This window comes from Mirounga leonina, unplaced genomic scaffold (assembly GCF_011800145.1).
Source record: "Mirounga leonina isolate KUSES-001 unplaced genomic scaffold, KU_Mleo_1.0 Mir_151, whole genome shotgun sequence".
Classification (NCBI taxonomy): Eukaryota; Metazoa; Chordata; class Mammalia; order Carnivora; family Phocidae; genus Mirounga; species Mirounga leonina.
Window position 1 is genome coordinate 89,388,577 of NW_023270377.1, and position 26,848 is coordinate 89,415,424.

General features: G+C 38.0%; 1 long non-coding RNA gene across 1 annotated transcript in view; it reads left to right on the top strand.

Annotated features, from left to right (window-relative positions):
* Nucleotides 1–26,848, top strand: part of LOC118012494 — a 69,678-nt gene that overhangs the window by 22,919 nt on the left and 19,911 nt on the right. The gene's annotated exons all lie outside the window — the stretch shown is intronic.

Here is a 26,848-nt window from a genome sequence, read left to right on the forward strand (position 1 = left end):
AGATAGTTGGAAAAATAAATGGATTTCAGATTTAAAAGTAATCAATCAATGTAGATTTCCTGTTTTGGATGGTTGTGTGGCAGTTTTGTTGGAGAATGTCCTGATTTTGGAAAACACACACTGCAGTATTTAAGGAGGAAGTGGCACCATAGCTACAAGTTGCCCATAAGTTGACCAGGAAAAAAAAAATGATAATGGAATGTATGTTATATGTATTCACAGACAGCGAGAGAGAGATGGAACAAATGTGATAAAATATAAACAATTGGGGAAGCTAGCTAAGGAAGATTTGGGAGTTCTTTGTACTGTTTTTGCAAATTTTTTTATTAGTTTAAAATTGCTCCCAGTTATATACATATATATGTATATATGTGTATATATATATGTATATGCTCCCAATTATTTATATATAATGAATTTATATATATATATGTGTGTGTGTGTGTATATATATATATATATGTATGTGTATATATATATATATATATATATATATATAATGAAAAACACAATAAATACTGACCATGAGTTTTCCAACTGTTGCTGCAAATTGGGGGCTGAGAAATGGAGAACTAATAGGAATATTTGGTCTCAAGGAAGGGTTTTTAAAAAATTGGTTGATAGAACTTTTTGTATGTTCCTGACAATATCATAAGCAACTAAGGAGAACACAAAGAAAGTAATTTCAGGAGTAAAATCCTTGAAAAGCACCAAAGGGATGGTGTCCATGTGACAAGTAGATGGGATGATCTTTGTGAGAAGCAGAGATGTTTGTTCTTTGAAACAGAAAGGAAGCAGTAAATTTAAATCCAGATTCTGGGAGGATTTACTAAATATATAATACTTAAAAGCAGAAATGTCCCCAGCCATGATGGTTAGTAATTAATCAGAAAAAAGGATAAAGCAAAAATAAATTATGTTACAGGATTTCTTTTCCTTTAGTACCCACCATTCTTGGTCACACTGCTTTGAAGAATAAAGAGGTAGACCAGATGAATGAAGAGTGGTGGGCAGCAAAACAAAGTTTATTGAGTGATACTAAAGCAAAGTTTATTGAGAGTACAAAGCTCCCGAAGAGGGAGGAGACCCAAGAGGATTCCCACTGGAGTTTCTAAGTCTAGGGGTTTTTACAGGCTTGTTGGTGGGCTGATTTAATCTGATTAACCCTCCATGTGCCTGTCACCCAATCAAGTTTTTGTTATCTACCTATCACGTGGGAAAGGGTAGAGGGCTCCTTCCAGGGTAGTGTAAAATCCTTTTAAGGGTGGTTTCCTCTTAGGGCAGGGGCCCCCTGTCCCTGCCTGCCTTTCTCCCAACTATCCTTCATTAAATGATTATTACTATTTTTATTTTTTTTAATTTTTATTATTATTTTTTAAGGTTTTATTTATTTATTTGTCAGAGAGAGAGCACAAGCAGGGGGAGTGGCAGGCAGAGGGAGAAGCAGGCTCCCCGCTGAGCAAGGAGCCTGATGCAGGACTCAATCCCAGGACCCAGGGATCATGACCTGAGCTGAAGGCAGACACTTAACCAAGTGAGCCACCCAGGCGCCCGATTGTTATTATTTTTTTATTTTTTTAAAGATTTTATTTATTTGAGAGAGAGAATGAGATAGAGAGAGCATGAGAGGGGGGAGGGTCAGAGGGAGAAGCAGACTCCCTGCTGAGCAGGGAGCCCGATGTGGGACTCGATCCCGGGACTCCAGGATCATGTCCTGAGCCGAAGGCAGTTGCCCAACCAACTGAGCCACCCAGGTGCCCCGATTGTTATTATTTTTAAAGATTTATTTATTTTTTTGACAGAGAGCTAGAGAGAGAGCACAAGCAGGGGGAGCTGGAGAGGGAGAAGCAGGCTCCCTGCTGAGCAAGGAGCTGGATGTAGGGCTGGATCCCTGGACCCTGGGATAATGACTTGAGCCGAAGGCAGATGCTTAACCGACTGAGCCACCCAGGCACCCCTAAATTATATTATTTTTTAAAATGAAAAGAAGTCTATGCCAGTTCTGGGGAAGTTTGTGTGATCCCACCCAGTCAAGTTACCCAAAGAGTTGATGATTTAGGCTTTGGCTCCATTCTGGACCTCTCAGCAAAGGGGAAAACTAATTTCCATTTGAAGCAGAAAAATGCTTTGGTTAGAGAATGTGGGTGACTGTCTAGTGGAAAAGATAATTGAGGAGTTACATTTCAGTGTCTTTTGTACAAAATTCTTGAGGCTTTATTGAGATCTGTCATTGAATCATAATCTTTTTCACAAATACCATAAAATTTTAGCATTTTAAAACTCTGTACATTGAAATTAGTTGCTATTTTCACTTACTCATCAAAGCATAGTTGTTGTTTTTTATATAAATCTACCCAATTATCCTTCTGGGGTATTGATGAATTTACCAATGTTCCTTCCCCGCTGTGTACATTTTTCTCTGTTTAAGTTTCAGCTTAAATACATATAATTATTCTCTGTTTTATAAATAGGCTGTTTTTAGACTCTTTGCTAACAAAGGAAATTGTATCTTTTAGAAATGTGTACATAATGTTACCTCCACTGGCCTTGTGAATTGCATATTGGTGGTACCAGAGGGCTCTGGTTTAAATCTCAGCTCTACCACTTACTACTTTCTTGACCTTGGAGAATATATTTATCTTCTCTAGCTTGAATTTCCTAAAATGTAAAATACAGGAGGAGTTATCCCGTGCTCCATTTGAGTGTACTGCTTTTTATAATTCATCCTTTCCCTGGGGTTACACTAAGTATTTTAATTCTTCTCCTGGGATTTTACTATGTAATTAGTTTAAATCATGTGTATTAAGGTCATTGAGACTTAATACTAAGGCAGAAACAAACAAACTCTTTAGGAAAGCAGAGACTCTTTAGAATTATCCATCCAACCCACATTTACCTCTAGGGGTTTTCTAGTTGTTTTTATGTTATTTAGTAAATAGTTAAGCGCTAATTTTAGGACCTAATCCTGCATAAAGTGGTCCTGCCCTGCGGAGCCTACATCACTGTGATGTTGTGCAGATTAAATGAGGGCGGGAACATGTAGCACCCTCCTGAGGCTTCTGACACATAGAGTGCTGTTGGTAAATGTTAAAGTTATCATTATTATTGGTGGTGGTTATTCCTGATCTTCCCTTTTACTAAATATCATGCTATTCTCCAGAATCCATACAAATAATATGCTTCCCTTGGACAACCAAGTTTGGAAACCGATTTTATAACAAAAGGTGTAAAATACCTTGAATAACCTTCACAAGGACACAAGGACTCCCAAGCTAGGAAATGTCACCAGCAACAGCAAAACCCAAGTCTTCTGATTTCTTTTCTAGTCCTCCCTAGTAGTGCTTTTAGTAGAGATACCCTGTTGTGTTCTGACACTGCTTCCAATCTAGTCTTTAAGACAGCTTCTCATTACCCTAGTTCAATTGGGGGATAAGCCTATCACACTGCTTAGATCACCGCACAGAATATCACCCAAGTGAGAATTCATTTGTTTCTTACTCTTCCACCCAATTCCATTCTCTCACTAACAATGATAGATGTACATTTCCTGTCCTTACCATTTCTTTCTCCAAAGAATTTAAAAATCTTAATTTTTGTTGTCCCTGTCCAGTGTTAAACACAGTTTCATTTTTACTTTGCTAAGATTTTCTAACTTAATGGTTAAGTACTTTTGCTTTTAGCCCATTGATTTGATTAGCTTGAGCTTCTGTGCATTCCTAGAGGAGTCCCAGAAACTTTGTATTTTATGAAAGCCTATGTTTTCACCAGGTTAGAGAAATCTCTCACTATATCCAATATGGACAAAGGCATTTGTCTATATTAGAGATCAGCATGTAGACTTATGTTATTATGACTTCTGTATTAGTCATGAGAGGACCTCCAGGACATTTAGCCACACAGAAATGACTGCCTCCTTAGAAAAGCAGTTTAAACACAAATGATTATCAAAGTCTAGGAGTTTAAACCCTATTAGGGACCACACTAATGATGGGCAGTTTAAGTACAATGAGACCTGACACTGTTTTCCATGTAAAACCATTTGCCCAGCTTCTCAAAACTTAAAATTAAGAATCCTTAAAATGACCCAGGAGGTACAGGATTACAACACAAACAAATAGAAAGCAGATTTGTAAAATCATTCTCGATAAGATCCTATCATAGTGTGTTAAATTACTAGGTGAACAGAGTGGGAAGGCTTCAAAACTATTCTATTACCCACTCACTACTGTTCTACTTTTGCTGGCTCTTCATCACCTCCTGCCATGTGACACTAATTAACAATTTGAGATTACTGCCTCTTTAGGTTTTCCTCAAGTACCTGAGCTACAATTGGTCATTCTGAAGTTGGAGGAGATTTGAAGAGTTCTAGTGGAAACTTTCTGACTGGGAGCGATGCCTTTAATCTTTGGGGATTGAGAGAAGGAGGGAAAAGGTACATCTTGTGTCGAGAGTGACCATTGGACCGTGGATGAGTTATGATTTCAAGGCGAAGGGTGTCAAGAACTGATTGTTTTCCCCCCAGTCTATCTTGGGATCTTCATGTTTGAATTAAACACACACAAGAAATAGGATATTGTGTGAACCCCAATTATAGGATGGTTTATGTGAAACCAGAAGACCTCAGGTCTGTATTCAGCTGTCTTTTCAGACCACTAGTGTGGGGCAGCAAAAAATTTTCTTTTCCCTTCTAGGTTCCTGGGCTGGTGCAATAATTAAATTGCTGTAAGATAGACTAATAGGAGAGAAATAAATTTAATTTTGTATGTATGGAAGCCTCATAAAAATAGACTCAAAGAAGTAACCAAAGCTGGAGGCTTTTATACCATTTAGACAAAGAAAAAATAAATTTATAAAGAATTGACAAGAAAAAAAAAAAAAAAAAGAATTGACAAGACCAAGAGGTTTAGTTTAGGGTAATAAACTGGTGAAGAAGTAACAGTGCTTGTTTATAGAGCCTTCTGGGCACTAAATTCCCTATCTCTGGTGATAAGGATGACTTCTACCCTCCTGGGACATGGAGGGTACCCTCACATGGGAGAGTTAGCTCCTGCTTTCAGGGAGGGAGAAGGCACGTCAGTGTCCTTTTTGCATTGGCTATTTCTCAGGTACCTTTAATTCAAAATAATCAACTGGTCTAAGTGGCATATTTTGGGGTGACATATTCTCTCCCCTTCACTAGCACAACTTATTTGTTTGGAATTTCTATAAATGACCAGCAATCATTAAGGCCAAATGAATCCCCAACTTACATATATGCTGAAACTGAGTAGTTTCTTTCTAGATGTTTCTGGTTGCAAAAGTCTGGAAGAATTTGCTGAAGCAGTACCTTTCTCACATTTTTGGTGCCCGTACTTCACTGATTGCCTGCACCATATTTAATCTGCCTTCTTTTAACCTGTTGGTCAATTTAAAAACTTGGTATTTCTTCATCAATTTATATGTATTTATTTATCAGATCATCTGAATTTATTGTGCTTATGCTATATACTAGAGGCTATGGAAACACTGAAGATATAGCAATGAACAATAACCTATCCCTGCAGTCAACAAACTAACAGTTTAGTATAGATGACAGACAAGTAACTGGCAATTATATCTCAGTGTTGTATGAGTCATGGCAAACAAAGTGTTGGAAGGCCGGGTAGCACAAAAGAAGGAACAGTAATTCATCTCTGGCTTGCGAAGTCAAGAAGGTTTCTCAGAGATGTGGTCTAAACCAACATCTAAAATCTTAGTCGGTATTTTAAGGAGAATTGAGGTAAAAGGCCAAGTGTCTGCAAAATCCACAAGATTATTTCATACTCATTTCTTCCTCGCATTCATGTTTATTGGTTAAATTGAATTACCATTTAATTCATTTGTTTTGGGAGATTGTTAAACAGAGCTGATCTGCTTACCACTTAATAAGAGATTTTTGAAATTGAAAATGAGTCAAGAGAAGAAAAATGGGTATCAGTTTAGATGCCAGATATTAGAGCTTACTCCTGGGCCATTAGCTTCAGATCTGTGATTTTTAGATTCCATTTCTTACAGCAGCTCAAGCTCAAGAGTGGCTTGAAATTATCAAACTGGCTTCAAGAAGACACTCAGGAGGTTCATCAGCATGAAGCATCTTGCCATGATTACCTATACCTGTCTCTTCCGTTCTGTTCCTTAATGACAGGGTGGAAAGCCCTGACTTCTTCCACTGGGAGCTATTTCCCTGGACAAATTATTTAAACTGTAGGCATCATTGCCTGTATTCATACTATGGAAAAACACCTACTTACTGGGTTGTTGTAAGGAACACATATTAATTCTCAAAAACAGAGCAATGCACATAGTAAGTGCTGAATTTATATAATTATTTTTATGTGATTACAATTTATTTATTATCATTATGAGTACTAGTAGTATTATATAGAAAGTGATCTCAATTCATACTTCAGCAGTCTACAGAAAAGTTCTCTCAAATTTTTTTGATTGTATACACCAGCTATTTAAAAAAAAATTAATTTCAGGGTGCCTGGGTGGCTCAGTCAGTTAAATGGACAACTCTAGGTTTTGTCTCAGGTCATGATCTCATGCGTCCAGGGATTGGGCCCTGCCTAGGGCTCCGTGCTCAGCAGAGAGTCTGCTTAAAGATTTTTCTCTCTCTGCTCCTTCCCCAACTCACATGCGCCCTCTTACTCTCTCTAAAATAAATAAATAAATCTTTTTAAAAAAGTAAAATTTAACATACATATTAAACTCATATACATATTACATCTATTTTTATACTAATATATTTTTAAATTTAAAAATATATATTACATTAAAATTGGGGCACCTGGGTGACTCAGTCGGTTAAGCATCAAATTCTTGATTTTGGCTCAGGTCATGATCTTGGGGTCCTGGGATTGAGCTGTGCTTCAGGCTCTGTGCTCAGCGGGGAGTCGGCTTGGATTCTCTCTCTCTCTCCCTCACCCCCAAATAAATAAATACATCTTTAAAATATATATATATGTATATACACATATATATACACTCACACACACTAAAATTATATTGAAATTACACTGAAATGTATCAGATTTAAAAATAAAAAATGAAAATTCTAATTTCTTTTCCTACACATTTTCTTCCTTAGTGACACCCATTAGAGGGGGCTTAATTCATCCATAGTCTCTTGTTTCAGAGCATCCATTCTGAACAACCATTGCTAGTTATTTAAAAATTCTATATTGCCCAATTAATAGGCTATAAATATTTTGAAATGTGTGTGATACAGTGAAAAATGATCTCTTTCAGAGGGCTCTTAGTATTTAAGTCTCATTGGTGGCTAAGCCAATGTATAGGGTAGATTTCCTTGGACTACATTGTATTTTGATTCTTTTAATCAAATAAGTGGGAATTTTAGGAAACCAGATAGCAGAGGACACCAGAGACTGGCCATGAGGTTCATAGGCTCTCTCTTTGCTATGTGAATGTCCGAATGATACCTGTATGTTGCTAACACCGCTGTCATTTCTCTGTGTGGTGATGGTAAACTTCAATTTATCTGAAGCATGCTGGGCTCCAGAACTGGTAGGAGTCTTTGGTATTTGGATTCCTAATGATGACACAGTGGTTGTCTCTGCTCTAGGTTTTTCCAGGTTCCTATAGGCTACTGTTGTTGTAAGACTTTTTATTTCAACTCTCTGGCAAGACTGTAGCCTAGGTATATACTACCTAGGTAGGTAGTAAAAACTCAGGGGACTTAAAAAACAAACAAACAAAAAACAACAACAACTCAGGAGACTTTTGCTCATGTAAAAAAGCAATATAATCTTCCTTTATGTTATTTGGAAATGAAAGGGCACATGTGGAAGATGTTCATGTGTAACTTATTCTTCTCGGAACAACTGTGAACATATCTTAAAGGAAAAGCACAGTGACCTTGATTGTCATACTTTGCTTACCAAAATATTGCAATATATTTCTGTTCTCTGTTCTCCTAAGAAGGAAGAAAAGATTGCTAGAGGGAGGGTAGCTAGATGCTCAAGTTCCATCTGAAGTTTCCTCAGGATACCTGAAACACACCACAGAGTGAGAGACTAGACTTTCTTACCTTCTGTAGTAGGTGATGTGTACTTCTCTCCGTCAGAGCCAGATGTGACTTCTCATGATTTCAGCCATCTCAGGGCTTTAAAAAAAAAGTGATCAGCACAAGAGAGAATAAGAATTACACATCAGTCACTAATTCATAGCAAACATCAACCCCTTCTGGATAGGAATAGCAAAGATGCCCTGCTCTGCCTGTAGAGTCAGTTGTTTGGTTAGGCAACATGGCAGCTCTCCAGGGAAATCTCCCTTATCCATTATTATCCATACTTCTGAGTTTGCCCTCTGAGGAGATCATCTCTAATGTTCAAATTCAGGCTGACTCCCTTTCCAGGGGACACAGCATGTATACCCTCTTGTCTCTCCTTGTGAGTCTGAAGGTGCAAGATGAGGGGTGTGCTTCTGATAAATGAGTATAATCAGATGGTAGCTACTTTATCATCTCACTTCCAAATCTACTCATTTATATGCATCTGTACCCATATTTTGTACCTGTCTTCCGTGAGTATGGATAAACACCCTTATCTGTGCCTGAGGCATTCTTTCTAGGTTTGTTCTGCATCTCATCCCCTCTTGTCATATCAGGTGTAGGAGCCACTTTTGTTTTGTTCTCTCTACTCTACATCATCATTTTCTCTCTTACCCATGATTTATTCCCTAAAGGACACATATATGCTCTCATATCGCCTCTTTAGTAAGTATTTCTCACTCTCCTTCCCAACTAAACTTCCTGAAATTGTTCTGTGCAGTTGTTGTCTCTATTTTCTTCCATCCTTTCTTCAGCCCATTTCAGGATGACTTCAGTTCTAGACTCCTCCAAGAACACACTTGTTGTGAGTGTCATCAGTGACCTGCAGATGGCCAGGCCAATAGTCCCTTTTCTCACTGGTCTTATCATCTCTCACTTGCTTCCACAGCAGCTTTGGACACTGTTCATCATATACTCTTTTTCTTAAAAAACTTTCTTCTTGGGTTTCTTTGCATTCCCTGGTTTTCTAAATGAAAGAGTGCTCTAAGGCTCCTTCTTAAGTCATTTCTCATGTCCATTTACCCACTCTCTCCTTAGTTGACCTCATCAAGTCTCATTGCTTTACATACAAACTATTTGGAAATAATTCATAAATATGTATGCCCAGATAGGCATATTCCACTGTCTGCTTACTATCATCACTTAGATATCTTTTAGGCATCTCAAATTTAGTATGAACATCATGCTACTAGTGATTCTCTCAACATTTTCATCTAAACTGGCTTCTCTTGAGCTTTCCCATCTCAGTAAAGAGCACCACCCATAGCCAGCTTATACAACTTATCAATATTCTGTTGCTCACACCTGGCATCCAATTAATTTTCAAGTTCTATAAATTCTACCTTTAAAACATATCCCAAACATGTCTAATCATCATGATCTTTTACTTGAACAACAATAGCTTCCCAAGTGGTCTCTCTCAGGCAATACCTGTCCTTCCCACCTCTACCATCCATTTTCCACACGTTAGTTGAAATAAACTCCTAAAGATGTCCATCAGACCATCTTCCTATGTATCTGCACCATGTTCCAAACCCTCCAAAGACTTTGCATCATACTTAGAATCAAATCCAAACTCTTCACCCTGTTTAAAATGTCTTACATTATGGTCTGACTCCTGCCCACTATACTGATCTCATCTCTTTTTACTGTCTTTTTACCATTTGCCTGTCCCTTTGTTTTTTACTCCCACTTTAGGGCCATTACACTTACCATTCTTTCTCAACTTGAAAGTCATCTCCTCAGAGAGGTCTTCCTTGACATTTGGTCTAAGGATCACTTCTCTGTCACTTCAGGCTTTTTTATCTACATCACTCTTATCTCTATCTGCATTTTTTCTTGTTTATTTTTTGGTCTTACTCCAATTCTAGAATGCAAGTTGTGTGAGAGCAGGGATTTTCATATCTATATTATTGTATCTATAGATCCTGGAAAAATTTTGGAATATGCTCAATAAAATATTCTTTGCTCATGACACTTTTGGTCTTCAAAGCCAACAACAGCAGGTTGAGTCCTTCTCATGTTGCCATTTTTTCTGGTTCTTTTCTATCATCATATCTCTCTCTCTGGTGAACAATACCCAGGCAGGGTCCTCTGCTTTTCATGTAGTTAGATTGGGCCCCCCTGCATAATCCAGGATAGTATCCCCACCTCAGCGTCCATAACCTTAATCACATCTGCAAAGTGCTATTCACCATGTAAGGTAATATATTCACAGGTTCCGGATGATAAGGGTGTGAATATCTTTGCAGGCAATTATTTAGCCTACTATACCCCTTAAGACTCATAGTTTCCATGCTCTCAGTTTCTGGACTTCTTCCAGAAACTCAGGTACATGTTCATGAGGATCCTATTACTGTACAAATCTAGATGGTTTTAGGGCCTGAGGAGATGTGCCTGTAGGTATCCTGCCTCAATGCCTGTAAATTAGTGTGTTGGGAAAGGTGGGTGGGCTGACACAGAACAATCATAATGATTAAAATGATCATTTGAAATGTTATTCCGCTTTTATCATTTTAAAAATATAATATTTAGAAAAATCAGCTGCTACCTTTATATGAGGTGGCTTTTTATATCTAATTCTCAAAGCAACCTGGTAATTATGAAGATGAGCACTGCACAATGAGATTTAATTTCACCAGGATAATAACAAGAGAAAAAAATATTCTTTTTTTTTTTTTATTTTCAAGGAAGATTGGGAATTACTCCTTCCCATCCTCCTTTGTGGTTTCTAGGCTGTGCTCCTATAATGGATTTTTATCTATTTTATAAGTAATTTCCTTAATATTTCAATGGTCACAGATAGTGAGGATTGCATGTCTCTTCAGGAAACATATATTTTATCAGCGCTGTCACAATCTAGAGTCTCAGAGCTTGTAGACTGATGTTTTTGCCCATTCTTGCTATCAGACACATAGCATAGAAATAAATGTGTTTGTCTATTTGAGACTTTAATGAAATTGAAAACGTAGTAACATTTTTCAATGTCAATAAACTCATTTTCTTGTTTAGATGTTAATGTTGGTTTTTTCCTGAGGATTCCATTCTCTAATTGTGAGTCATGACATTTTTTTCTAGGTCCAAATGCTTGATTCCTGAAAATGACTTGAATTATGCTGGGTGGTCTTCAGCCCCAGAGAGGACTAGCTATTTTTATTTGCCTAAAACCTATGATATGAGGTAAAGAGATCAGAGAGGAAGAGTAAGTGTAATGCTTGAGCTTTACTAAAAAGTGTTTACCATGATTTTGAGGGCATAGGCACCCAGCACTGTGTTAGAAGCCGAGCAGACACTATCTGTATCTAAACTTGTTCTCTGGTGCTATCTTTATTTCCATTTTACTGATGAGGAAGTGAACTCAAAGAAGCAATACCTTGCCTAAGTTTTTACAGTAAGTATGTTAGGCATCTGACTCTAAAGCCTTACTAGCTTCTACTTCCACTTGATCTTCACAACTACTGCCCATACTCATCCTTCTACTGCACCCTGGGATCAAGTACAAGGAAGGTATAGATGTCCTATCTTTCACTCTCTTCCATCTCTGTTCATTTCTATCAATTTTAATTCTATAGTCTGGCAATTCCACAACACTTTCACTAGGCTAAGACTAATTTCTGTTCCCAACTCCAGGGTGTCAAGGGTTTCTTTTTTAAAAAAGTCATGATATCAGATCTTGGTCAATTCACACTCTTTTGGGCTCCTTTGCCACTCACTCATTTTTATTATTATTATTATTATTATTATTATTATTATTATTATTAATTTCCTTTCTCCCTTTGTTCCTCCTTTGCACATTCCTGTTGTAAGCATCTGTTTTATTAGTAGACTGCCTAATATCTTTTGAATACCCTCACTATTTGAAGGACATTCCCTCCATTATGAGTCCTGGCTACCAGAGGTGGAACCTGAGCCCTTTCCCTCATTCTCCTGGGCTGTCTGAGTCCAGGCAAGGGATCTGGGCCACATCAGACACACCCATGAAAAACTTTTTTGAATTTGGAAAGCAAGATAAAAGTTTACTTTTCTCTTATGGAAGAGTAAAAATCTACTATCCTGGCCTGGTATGATGGCTCTGTTTTAAGAAGTCCATAGGAACACAGACTTCTTTTAGATAAAGACTTACCCAACCCTAGGAGTGACTCAACTTCACTGTGTCAGAAACTGCCCCATAATACTTCTGACTATCCCCCGTTGGCCAAAACTTAGTCACATGGTCATATTCAGCTTCAAGAAAGGATGGGAAATGTAGTTTTTACCCAGAGCAGCTGGCCATGTGACTCACTAAATGTTCTGTTACAAAGGAAAGGGAGAATATATATTGGGTTACAAACACCAGTCTGTCCTACAGAAGGGAGCAATATGAGGACACAGAAATTCACTGAATCCATCTTTTGGAACTTGGTGATTCCCAGTGGTTCCAAGTATTTGGTTCTTCAGAGGCATCTAAGGATGATGAGCTTGGCAGGTACAAACTGTGCTTATTTCGATGAACTGAGATGTAGGCACCACATGTTGACAGCAGTGGCTTTTTATGAGAGATCATACTGCACTGGGCATTGCCCATGGCTGTGATTCACTGGGTCTCCTGGTGATCTTGTAAGCTAGCTAATACCCCTTAATAAATTCTACTTTTATCAAAACTAACTAGAGTGAAGTCTATAGTTTGCAAATAAGAACCATCTCCTTAGCAGTTTCTGTAGAAGGATTATTGTAATCTTCTCTATTTTTCTCAAACTCAGCTAGCCAATAACCTCTTCCTCTACCTTTTGGAGTAAAAGTCAATAAACAGCAGCTCAAGTTATCCTTTCCATCATCTTAAAATTTCTTACTTTCATCAGCCTGCCCTTCCCTGTTCTTCTGTCTTGAGGATGATGGGTCCCTGCTCCTTATCAGGGAGAGGTTCTCTAGCTTTGAGGTTGAACTCAAGCCCTCTATTTCCTTTGAAACATGTTCTAGAAGTACCATCCTCCCTCAACCACAAACATACTTTAAATCTTAAATCTCTTCCTCTCCTCTGGCTCTTTCCATTCAGCACACAAACAAGCTTGGGTTCCTTCTAACATTGCTACCTCTCAACACAGCTACTTCTCTAAGCTGCCATTCCATCTTTTACTTTGTCTTCCATTTCTTCACTCACTCACTCCCAAGCCTCTTATAATCTGGCCTCTACACCCACAAATTTGCTAAAACTACTTTCTCAAAAGTCATTCACAAACCTCTAATATCCAAGTATGAATATTTTTTCTTACTCAGTATCTTCATGTTCTTTGCCACACTGGCACTGATGAGCAGCATCCCTTTCTTAAAATTAAGTCTTCTCCTTGATTGGTGAATAAGAATTACTCTGATTCATTTAATTTTCCCTTAACAGCTATTTGTTCACCTCCTATAATTTTTTTTTTAACATCACCTCTAAATTCTCATCACCAACTCTGTAAACCTCCATCGCATTTTGTGCTCCCAATGGCATCACCCTTCACTGATTGCCCAAGTTGTGTTTCCCTCTCTAATCCAGGCATGCTATTCTGCCGATTCTACCCCATGAATGTTTCTCAGTTCTCCTTAAAACCCCTCATTGGTTTCTCCTTGTTCTCAAATTAAATCCCAAACCCCATAACATAACTTATGATCTGGCTCTATTTACCATTCCCACTGTCTCTTAAGAGAAACCACCCCCTTACCTGGGCTCATTATCTTTTCTCTTGTTCTTGAGAATTTTAAACATTCCATTCCCTCTACCTGGGATGATATTTTTCTTACTCTTGACTTGAGTAATTCTTATTCCTCCTTTAGGTTTTCAGCTTAGGTGTTACTTTCTCTGTGACATCTTTCTGGTCCTCTCCCTACTTTGTCCCATATACTTCCATATTATAATACTTAACAACATATATTAGAATTGCCTCTTTGCTTCTTTATATTTCTAACTAGATAACCTCTCTGAGGGAGGTAACTGTGTTATTTTCATTTACCATCATGTTCACAGTGCTCAACAAATATTTGTTAAATTTATGAATACATTGCCTCTTTCTATCTCATAAATATAGGAGTTACCAGAGTCCTATCCTTGGTTTCATGCATAAGTGAATCTTGGAAACTAATATCATCTGAGCTTTATCTTTCTTTACACTTAGTGTGCTGCCAGGAGCCTCACGCATACCTTCTACATGCTTAGCCTCTTCAAGCTATTTACCTCTACACTTATCTCTTTCCTTGCACTCCATCCAGTCTCTGTTATACTACATGTCTTGTCATGCAGTAAATGACCATATCTTCTAATTTTTGAGTTTTTGAGCATGTTATCACCTCTGCCTACAATAATGTGAATAATCCCTACTCATACTTCACCTCTGATAAAACTTCCTTGAGTTGTCAAGACTAGTTTCAGTCCCCCTTCTAAGTCATCCTATAGTAAGTATGTGCTTGCCCATATCAGAAACAGATTGCACTGTATTTTAATTACCTTGTCAAGTTTCCTCATGTGCATTTTCTTCACTGTCTTTCTCCAGTATGTAGCACAGTGACTGGCACATTATAAATTTTATATATATAGATATATACTTATATATCTATATATATAAAATTGCTATGTATATTTATATATATATAAATGTTATATCTATATTTGAATAATTTACTAAATTAATTTTTATACTTGAGGATTTTAATGTCAGTATTCATAAATAAATTCAGAAGCTGTCTCACTCAGCTTTTGCCACAATAATACTGCATAATAAACCATACCAAAACTAAGTGGCTTAAAATATCAAGATCTTATCTTTCCTTCATGAGTTTGTAGGTCACTTTCAGCTCAGTTTGATTAAGTTGGACTCCAGGCTCTGGGCTCTAGGATCCAGATAGTGTTCTTATGTGCTACACATACTTTTCACACTCTTGGGACTGGTAACAACCTGGCCATTTTCTTCTCATAATGAATGTCAGGAGTCCCAAAGCAAAGCCAAACCCTACAAGCATATTTAAAGTCTCTGCCTGTGTCACATCTACTAACTTTCCAAGCCCAATATCAACAAGGCAAGGAAATTTACTCTTCCTGCAGTGGGAGTGGCAGGGGAATTAATATTTGCTGAACAGTAATCTAAACCATCACAAATCCTGCTAAAGAACCCTGGCAAGAATAGATATTGAGCTTTCTCTGTTATAAAAATCAGTAAAAAACAAGATTAAATATCCCCAGTATAATAATGCTCTTGGCATTGTTTTTGCTTCTCAATTTCCAGTTTGTTCACTGGGGATTCCTTGGCATGCTAGTAAAGTGATGAAAACAAAGATTCTCTCAGACACACAAAATCTTAAAAAAACAAACATGTTGCTTGGGTCTTCAAATAAATTTATTATGATCTGGAGTAGCATCATATATCTCAAAAATTCTTTGTGGACATGTATTTGATCTGCCTAGTCAGAATATAAAAATGAGATCAAAATCAGTACAAGTTAGGATTAGGAAATATCAAACTTGAACATGAAGCCAAAAATCTAAATCTATCTCTCCTCACATGTTCTCCTTCGTACATTTTGTCACCTTCATGTAGCTGAATTTGTTTTTGCCCCTTTTCTGTGATGAGGGTGAGTGGTATAGTGGGGATGGTTTTTAACAGCTTGAGAAATATGTAGATATTATCATTGCACATGTCATTCCAGTAACTTCTGATACAAAAAGTATCTGAATATTACAATTAGAATCCACTCGTTGATAATCATGAGCTATCCACTAACACAAATAAAATTACCCTACCTTTTTGCCAAATACTTATCAGGGTATAGAGATGAAGAAAATATCATAAAAACTATATTTAGAAAAGGTGTTGACTTTTAATCGTGCTGTTATACAAGGAAAATGTCCACATAACATACTTGCTCATTTTTAGAATAGGAATCTGTACTAAGAAAAACTTTTCTGAGCATCAACTAGTCAGTTGCATACCATGAAAAGCTATTCTAGGCCAAGGTAAATCTATCACATCAGAAGGTCAGTTCTGTCAAAGCAGCATTGGAATTAGAAAGAGCTTAATTACTTGAGTGATTAGAGACAGACAAATTAAAATACAATGAGATACCAAGGGTTAGCAAAGATATAGAGCAACTAGAGTTTCCATAAATGGCTGGTATGAAGATAAATTTGGTACAACTACCTTTGAAAAAAAAGTTGATAGTACCAGCTAAAGTTAAACATACACACACCCTGTGACTCAGCTATTAATACTCCAGATTATAGACTCAACAAAAATAAGTACTTACAATTATTCAAAACCGTGTGCAAAAACCTTTATAGCAACATAATTCATACTATCCCCACACTGACAGCAATTTATATATCGATCTAGAGAAGAACAGGTTAATCATGATATAGTCATAAAATGGAATACTAAGACAACACAACAAAAAATAAGCTAATGTTACATGCAGTAACACTGACATATATCAGAAATATAATGTAAATTGAAAAACCAAAATACAGAAGAATACATACTGCATGATTTTATGGATGTAACATTTGAAAGCAGATCAGTGATGGGTATTAAGGAGGGCACATATTGCATGGAGCACTGGGTGTTATACGCAAACAATGAATCATGGAACACTACATCTAAAACTAATGATGTACTGTATGGTGACTAACATAACAACATAAACATAACATAACATAATAAAAAAAGGAAGAAAATAAAAAAATGAAAACAGATCGAACTAATCTGGTAGGCAGTCACTGAAGGGAGCAATAAGAGCGCTTCTGAGGCACTGGTTATCTATTTCTTTTTTTTTTTAAAGATTTTATTTATTTATTTGAGACAGAGAGAATGAGAGAGACAGAGAGCACATGAGAGGGGGGAGGGTCAGAGGGAGAAGCAGATTCCCCGCCGAGCAGGGAGCCCGATACGGGACTTGATCCCGGGACTCCAGGATCATGACCTGAGCAGAAGGCAGTCACTTAACCAACTGAGCCACCCAGGCGCCCCACTGGTTATCTATTTCTTCACCTGGGTAGTGGTAACACAGTGCATTCACTTTGTGCTAGCACATCACTCTGTTTTATGATGTATGCATTTTTCTAGGTGATTATTTTGCTTGAACAGAAATCTTCTAATTAGGAAAAAGAGCAAATAAACCCAAACAATCCCCAAATATGCACTGTGCTAGGTGCTTTCATAGTTTATATAGCTTTTCATTCTCACCTCTAATCTGTGAAGCAAAAATCCTTACTTCCAGGTGTAGAAGATGAATGTGAGGCTCAGAACTGTGGTGACAATACCAAGTTTAGGCAATACCTTGTCACTCTCAAAAAAATTCCTCAATACAGGTGTCTGGGTCCTCTCACTCAATTTTCCCTTTTGAATCTGTTTTCAGAAAAGAGTCCTAGAACATGTGGGAAGAGTGGTGGGCCGGATTTGACCTACAGGCCATATTTGCTACCTCTGCTATAAATGTATATGCTATGATTGGGACCTGATTTTGACCTCCAGCTCTGTCATCTACTATATACCCCTGATGTTCTTGTTTTAAATTAAGATACATACTGAGTTCAAGGGACCAGAGAAAGGATTGAATGATATAATGCATATAAAGCTTCTGACATGGAGCTTGCTTAATATATTTTCATTTTGAAATTCCCTTATAGAAGGGAAACCATTAAGTAAAGTAGCAATATTAGTAAAAAGTCCCACTTGTGATAATATGTGTGAGATGTCAAAGAGCCATTCAATGGATGCTCAACAAGCAACAGCCTAAGGGTTTGCTGGTGGATTGTTTGTTCAGTGGATTTGGAATGTGTAATAGAGAGAGAGGGGTCAGAGATGACTCCAAGTTGGAGGTAGACAAGATTATATCTAAGATCTCTCTCTCCTCTCTCTCTCTTTCTTGAGTAGGGAGAGGGGAAGAGAGAGAGAGAGAGAGAGAATCTCAAGCAGTCTTCATGCTCAATGTGGAGCCTGATTCAGGGCTTGATCTCACTACCCTGAGATCATGACCTGAACCAAAATCAAGAGTTAGACACTCAACCAACTGAGCCACCCAGGTACCCCTGAGGATAGGTTTTCTATGCATCTCTGTAGATACTCTGAAACCAGATCCTCCTTTGCCAGCTTTTCTATGACTGAAATATTGTGCCCCCCCCCCAAAAGCTGAGCCATGTCCAGGAGTAGCCATTAACACTGGGTCACCTGCTACATCTATGCCCCCCCAAAAGTGTTCCCAGACACTCATACATCATTATTCCACCTGGGCCAGAAGAAGGGATGAGCTTTTTTTTTTTTTTTTTAATTTTTTTTTTTTTAAAGATTTTATTTATTTATTTGAGAGAGAGAGAATGAGAGACAGAGAGCATGAGAGGGAGGAGGGTCAGAGGGAGAAGCAGACTCCCTGCCGAGCAGGGAGCCCGATGCGGGACTCGATCCCGGGACTCCAGGATCATGACCTGAGCAGAAGGCAGTCGCTTAACCAACTGAGCCACCCAGGCGCCCAGAAGGGATGAGCTTTAACATTCTTTCTGTATGTATCTTTCTGTCCTTGTCCATAGTAAGTGGCCTTCATTTATTTCTAACATTCTCAGTATTAAATATTTTCTATTCAGATCAAATATGTAAAATTGCTGAGGAGAATTAGAATTTACTATAAATTATTCAAGTGAACCCACAGAAACTCTGCATGTTCTTATTTATTCTGCTCTTTAATAGGCCAGTTAGCAAAAGCAATAGGTAACATACGTTTTGACATATTAGAAACTACCAGAGAGCACTTTTCATATGCATATTTTTAGGCCTCACACCAGCGCTACTAAATCAGAAATGATGGCCTTTGGGAATTGTGTTTTTGTTTGTTTTGTTTTAATCTCCCCAGAAGATCTTGATGCAGTTGACCTGGATCAAATTTTCCAGAATGGTGCTTCAGGTCTTCCCACAATTATTGTGAACATAATATTTAGAAATGATTCCACAGCATTTGTCACTAAAGAATTGAAAGAAGGCTCTAAGAAATTGTAGCCCAGATGTGATTTGGGGCAGATTTGTCATTCACTGTGAACCTGTGGTCTGACCATCTGAGATAATGAGCTCCGTTCAGTCCCCTCTCTCTCTATGGGACTTCTCTATGGCACTCTGAAATGATCACCTGTAGCTTTATGTCTTTAACTCTTGATTACCAAGTTTGTGGCCTATTTGGAGAATGTGATGCTGTTTGTTTATTTTCATCATCAGTAAATTGCTGATCCCTGCCAAAGTTCACTGAAACAGCCAACCATACAGTTTTCAAAATAATTCACATCAATAACATGAATTTAAAAGCCCTCTCATACCTTTCTTGGCGGGTACAAATTGCTGACTCACACACCTTTCCCTGTTGAGTATGTTTAACTTCATGTCGCAGCTTAATAGTTTCATTCCAAAACAAAGACTGGAATTGGAAAGTGCAGGGAGAAAGTACAGGAGGTGAAATGAAAGTTTCAATCTATGTTACCATATATAGGAATCTTAAATTACCTCTAAATAATACACAAGCTATGACATAAGGCTGAAATGAATCTGTGACAGAATGTCTTATCCAGACTCAACTTCCCATTTTTTCTCTTAGAAAGGATAAGAACAAACTCACTTTGTGGAGTGTTTTCCAATTAAGGCATATCTATTTCATAGGCATAACTTAAGTTTTTGACTCAGGGAAGAGAGCCGGTTCACTGATCATTTAAGCCAAAATACTGGCTCTTTATTATTGAAGCATGATGTTATTTTATCAGTTGCCTTTTCCAGAACAAAGTTCAGTATATTTATAGCCTCGGTTTGTCAAGCATTCAAAATTATCAAGTTCAAGAAAAGTAGTAGTCAATTTCTGGCAGCTATACAGTGAAAGTTCCCCACCCCCACCACTTCTACTCTGGGACAAGATTATAAAGTCAGCAAGTAAAGTCAAGGGAAAATTACATGCATTATGGTTTTCTAAAAATGATGTTTATAAGCCTACGACTGGCTGATGTTCTTGCTGTAGGGATGGAGTAAGTATGAGTTCTGTAGCCAGTAAGTGCTACTTGAATCAATGATTTACATCCAAGGGTCTAGGTTGGATACACTCTGTCTGCCTCCTAAGCATGTTTCCTATGTTGTCCCTGAGGCATAGCTTCCAGGGACTTCTCTTCTTTCTTTTATTCAGTCTCCTCCCCACCTGATGCCTCCTCTATTAAGTTATCCCTTTCTCACCCACTTTATTCCTTCTGCCATATGAACCCACTCTCCCTCACACCTGCCCGTCTCTATATAATTTCCACTAAATTCTAAGAGTGTATAAGAGTAGCTCCTAATATTGACTGCACACTGGAATCACCTGTGTGATGATTCCTACCATACTAGTTTACATGGCAGTAATTTCATGTCTGTGTTACTCATTTTTAAAAATCTCCAGTGATATTTAGAAAGGCTGTGGTAGACTTTTGGAGCTAAGGCATTGGCTCCGGTGGGCAAGAGGTAACCAGTAACAAAGTATCCAGGGGCTTGTAAAGATTTTATATAGGAGCCAGATGTCCAAATAAGATTAGGAAAACCACAAGAAGATCAATGAAGTTTGGGGTAAGAAGACAGAAATTGGTACAGACATTTAGGGTCAATGGGTGAGCACAAATTAAACAGAGTGACTGGTCTGGATCCATATAAAATAAGCATACTGGACACTTCTGGGATGATGCTTCTCTTGAAGTCTTAGATTTGTTGAGGATTTTTCCCCCTTGCCATGTGAGGACAGAATCCTAGTGCTAGTTTGAACAGAAGCATTGGGCAACTCATATATTCACCATGGAAAATCTGAAATATAGACATCGAAGATGGATTTCATTTTAACTCAAGAGTGCTCCAATCCAGGTGTATCTTAGGCCAGGCTAGAGCAAAGGGTTAGACCTAGGATGCTTGGCCAGAAGTGTGTTCTCCTATGTGTTTGAACCTTGGCTAGTTTACCATGACTCACTCAGAGTTCACAGTCAGCTCCTTGACTTGAGAGACATGACTCCTAACTCAGGTCTTTGGATTCAACCTCCAGGTTGAAAGTTTGTGAGCTTAACCAGCACCCTGAGCTGGGTCAGGCAGCTTCACAGGGGAAAAGCAGGACTGCTATCAACAAGGTTCATTCCCGAACTCATGTTTTCTCCATGGTCGCTGAGGACCTAATTTTGTACCCCCCCCCCCTGCCCCATCTTCTGTGTTTTGTATTTCTGCTGATGACACAGTAAGACTTTGGTGTAATTGGCAGTGAAATGGGATTCAGAAGGCTCAGATTTTAGCAGGCTCTGTCACTACCAATGTAAATTTAGATCAGTATTAAACTTCTCTGAGTATCAATTTCTTCTTCAGGAGAATGAGAAAGTGATACCCAGCTCATTTTGTCCTTGAATTGCAATATAAATTAGATGAAACTCTACATATAAACTATAGGAAGAAATACAGGTAGAAACTATCCATTTACCCATTCATTCACTCTTAAGGAGTTAATTGAGCACCTGTTTGTGTGTCAGGGTGAGCTAAGCACTGGGGCTACCGACCAAGTGAGATTATCATCATCATCATTATTATTATTCAGATATAAATAAGAAATCATTCTGACAAATATAAGTTACAAATCTGGCATAGGCAATAAAGGAGAGGTATGTGGCTCATATGATATGTGGGATCCAACCTCTTTATGGTGTCATTTAGCTAAGCTGTGGAGAATGAAGAGAATTTAACCAGGAAAATAGAGTAAGCAAGAGAATTTCAGTGACTAAAAACAGCATAGGTCAGGACGGAGCATGCCAGATATAAAGGACCACCAATAAGCCAATGTGTCTGACTGGGGAGAAGGATGAGGTGGTAGAAGATGAGATTTGGAAGGCCGGTATGCAACAGATCACACATTGCTTTGTTTGTCATGATAAGGAGGTTTGGCTTTAACCTAAGGTCAATGAAGTTTAGAGGAGAGGATAGAGGGGGGGAGGAAAATGATGCGGCTGGATTTACATTTTGAGACCGTCCCTCTTAGAGATATTTGACTGCATTTTTTTCCTTATTCTTTCATTTTATTTTCCATGGACCGCACTTCAAATCCTTTTGTTTACTCTGGAGGGATGGTTAATGCTCTTGGAACTTATAATATTTGGCATACTTTGTATTTAAATTTGAATTCCCCCATTTACCAATTGTCTAATCTTGCAAAAGGTATTTATTCTTTTCTAAGCCTCCATTCTCTATAGAATGGTGATGATAATTCATCTCATAGAGTTTCCTATGAATAAATGAGATATTATTTGTACAATTTCTGGCACATAATAAGTCAATAAATGTTAGTATTATTACCCATCCCCTCTAGTAATTTACTCCTCTTGTAATCACATCTTTCAAATATGATACATTTTAGCTTTCTTTTTTCTTGTTAATAAGAGGGTGACAGTGGATTATCAATTACTAGTGGAAGATGCTACATCATTTACTTCTTATGGAGGAGATGGATTTGCATTACATCATTTACATTTGCTTCTTAGGACTTCTAAAACTAATACCCAGGCTCTGCATTACTTTATTTAGCAGTAACTTACCTGAAGTCAGGAATTAATATCATTACCCTTTTAGGATTTCGCCAAGCTGAATATAAAATGATCCTAGGCTCCTAGGAAAGGGTTAAGCATGAGTAAGTTTAGATTGTGTTGGTACCACCATCCATAGTAGCCAGTCAATTCAGACAATGTTCTACTGGATGCAGTGACCCCATAGAAAGCAGGTGTAGTTGGTTTTACAGTTTTGAAAAACAGTTCACCCTACCCAATAAGCTTTTGGGTGTGTGATGATTTCAATAATCAAGCTCCAGGAATTATTTTAAATGAAAATGGCCACTTTTGGGTAAGACTCATTGTTAGGTAGGGTTTGACCTACAAAGAGTAAAAACATCAAAATTCATTTGGGGGAAAAAATTAAGATTCCCCTCACAGTCTCAAAGCTTTCTTCTCTAATCACAGTGCAGACACTATCAGTGAACAGAGAATCTTTGTATTATTTCCAAGTTTCTCCCATTGTCAGTCACTGTGACAAAGCGCTGGACAATCTGACACAATGATGAATCACTCCAGACATTGAGTTTTCACATGGCTGTCGAGGGTTCTCAGTAGACTCTGTTGTCTGAAAATGCTACAGGCCAGCACTGGGTGCTCTGCTCATGAGCAAACCTGGGATTTGGTAGAAATGAACAGATACATTTTTAAGGAAAAGAGATGTGTAATAAACATGTACTGTTTGTTTTTACCATGTCTTCATGTTGCTATTGATTTAAATGCCTATTAAAGCAAATCCTCACTTTCCAAACCCCTTTTTGTTGGTTCTGTGCTGAAATGAATTAGATTTGAGAGCATACTGAGAAGTTTAAATATTAAATAAATGTCTTGTTTATTGTTTTCAGCTATAAAGTTAACATTGGAGTTCTCCTTACCCTTTATCCTTGAAATTTTAACAAACAACATAATCTTTGTTAATAATTTTTTAACTGATTAGATCTTACAGACCCAATGCTGCTGGAATTTACGATGGATTGATGCATTGTCCAATGCAAATGTACTTGTAATGTCTCCCTTAGTTTCCTGTTGGAGAGCTTGTCAATACACCAGTGCCTCAAATCCATTTTCTTGGTAAAAATGTTGCAGTTTTCTGATTATTATTCACAAAGGCAGCTTCCTGAGTTATTTCTGCTCCTGCACAATATTCATGATAGCAATTTGATACCTTAGCAGTTTCAAGGTTATCAAATGATTGAAAATCCTACTGCTCACTTCAAGGTGTAACATAAACAACTGTGCTGTCATCCATTATAGCAGTATAATAGTTTTTCGTAATGCCTTTCATGAACTGCTGATTTAGAAGTGTAAGCCTAACTTCTGAAGGCACTTATCAGTCTCAGGCTGGGGAAGTATTGCTTAACTGGAAAACATCAGTCCAGGACTCTCTGTGCTACTTAGAAAAAAGAAACCAAGTTTCATTTCTTTTTTAGATAGTGCTAGAGTCCTGCTCTCTGAAGTCATTAAAGTGAATTTCCAAGAAGAAACAAACAAACAAACAAAAGCCATGGTTCATCTGGTTCTCTGAAGGGCTAATACTAATCAGCAATGAATCTTGGAAGGAAGTATTGAATTTTGCAGCTTGTGGAGATTAAGTTCGAAGCAAGGAATTACTGAGAGAGATGATGGAGATTTTGCTAAATTAAAAACATAATAAAAGTCAAACAAATTCAGTGTAAAGCTGGGAAGTAAAACCGATCATTATTCAAAGTCCCCCTTTTAAGCTCCATCCACACATTGAATTTTGGTTTAGGGGTCTCTGGTTGGAGCAGAGGGTTGCTTGAGTGAGTTTAGAAGGTGGCATCTGTTTAAGTAACAGATGTCTGTGTCACCGAGGTGCTATGTTCTCATTTTTTATATATGGGGAAATTGCTACTGACAGAGTTTTATTGTCTTTATGCAAATGAAAATACCATATTCTTCTCCTTAAAGGGTTCCTCTTCCTGATGTGAATCTACAACAACCGTAAAGGACTTCAACCTCATCATTTTTATATATATATATATTTTGGAATCTGATAAAGTTCTTATGAACTATCAATTATGCATGAAATGAGGTTTGGAATTGCAGGCATACTTGCTGTTATTTAAAGAGGCCTCACTGGGTTGAAGCAAGTTGAGCAGGGTAAGAGATGGTGCTGCTGGCCGGCCCTTCACCTGTGGTGGTACGAACAGAGGTGAGGCCTGGGGCGGCACTAGCATCCCCAGCCCCCCAAACCAGCTAGCTCTAAGGGTTTGGAGCAAGGCTGCTTTATGGAATGATTCTAACTTCATTCACTGGGTTGTCAGTTCTTAGAAATCTCTTTGCTTCCTTTTATTTTTCAGGAGAGATAAGGGAAAATAGAGCCATCCAAAAAGACCCTCCGTGTTGACACATAAAATTAACCATCACAAATATTATGGTGACAAGGTGGGGAGTATACATGATGAACGGTTGTTTACAGAAATACAATGGTTATCTTAAAGAGAAGCACTTGTGTGGGGCGCCTGGGTGGCTCAGTCGTTAAGCGTCGGCCTTCAGCTCAGCTCATGATCCCAGGGTCCTTGGATAGAGCCCCGCATTGGTCTCCCTGCTCAGCGGGGAGCCTGCTTCTCCCTCTCCCACTCCCCCTGCTTGTGTTCCCTCTCTCACTGTGTCTCTCTCTGTCAAATAAATAAATAAAATCTTAAAAAAAGAGAGAGAGAGAGAGAGAAGCACTGTGCAATTGTTTGGGTTGCAAGCTGAACTACTAATTTCTTTCATAAATGCCATTTTTACTTGAAAGTACAAGAGAGAGACAAACTATGGATATTCAGATGTGGGTATTTGGGAGACATTATGAAAACGAGTATCTGTCACTTTGAGAAAAACAACTGCCAGTATTTGTTTTCAATGATAAAATTTAAACTTTCACTTGAAAACTTGTATCCATCACCATGAGCTTGGCAGCTTCCCAATATTTAAAGACTTTTCTAATGAGATTGGTGATGTAATTAATAAATGTGATTTTTGATATTATATAATGAAATGTGTCAACATTTGTAAAATTTCAGAACTCAGGGAACCAATATTTTTCGGGTCACCAGTGGGTGATGTTACAGAATCACACATGGTAAAAAGATCCATTCAAAATGCAAGTTTAGAGGAGAGGATAGAGGGGGGGAGGAAAATGATGCGGCTAATATGCATCATTTGCATATGCAAGATAGGCTGATAGTCTATACTGTCACAGAGTAAGAAAAGTTCATTGATAAGCTTTCAAATTTCACACACAGCTAACTTTTCAAAAATTACTACTTGTTGATTTTTGGTGTACTATCAAGAGTATTTATAATAATTATCTGGAAAGGCAATTTGAATTCTCCTTACTTTTCCAACTACATACCTGCCTGATGCCAGATTTTCTTCATATGTTTCTGGGGAAAACAGCGTACAACAGAATGAATGCAGATGCAGTTGTGGGGATGCAACTATCTTCTATTAAGCCAAACATTAATGAGATTTATACTCACAGATATCTCCAGAGATTATTTATGGAATCAACTGGCTTAGTAAAATAAATCTGGAAGGACTTTTGTCAAAATTATTTTCTTGTGGACAATTATAGATATTAAAGTGATTTAAGAGCTTGTGAAGGGGTGCCTGGGTGGCTCAGTAAGTTAAGCGTCTGCTTTTGGCTCACGTCATGATCTCAGAGTCCTGGGATCGAGCCCTGCATCAGGCTCTCCACTCAGCGAGAAGTCTGCTTCTCCCTCTCCCTCTCCTTCTGCCCCTACCCCCCAACCCCTGGATCATGCTCTCTCTCTCTCTCTCTCTCAAATAAATAAATAAAACCTTTAAAAAAAATAGCTCATGAAGAGTCCTAAATTTTCCAAGAAGTATTGATTCTACATCCATGGAAATCATTTGGTTGTGGTAGACCAAATATTCCTATTTATCAGCAGTACCTGTGAGGTCAAATGAACATTAAGGCCCTACCTAGCTCATTAAGCCCCACCTGCATATTTCAGAACCTCAGTACACCCTCTTCTGGGTCCTGCATTTCTTCCACACCACCAGTGTTTCTGAAGCTATCAAAGTGTTTTTCATGTATGTTTGTGAATCAAGGAAGTCTGCCAGGAGCCTCAGTCCTGCTTCACGTAGTTCAAGCCAGTGCTCATATGATTCATGCTTTCCCTCAGGCTAATGGACTTAATGTCATTGGCATCAAGTTGCATCAG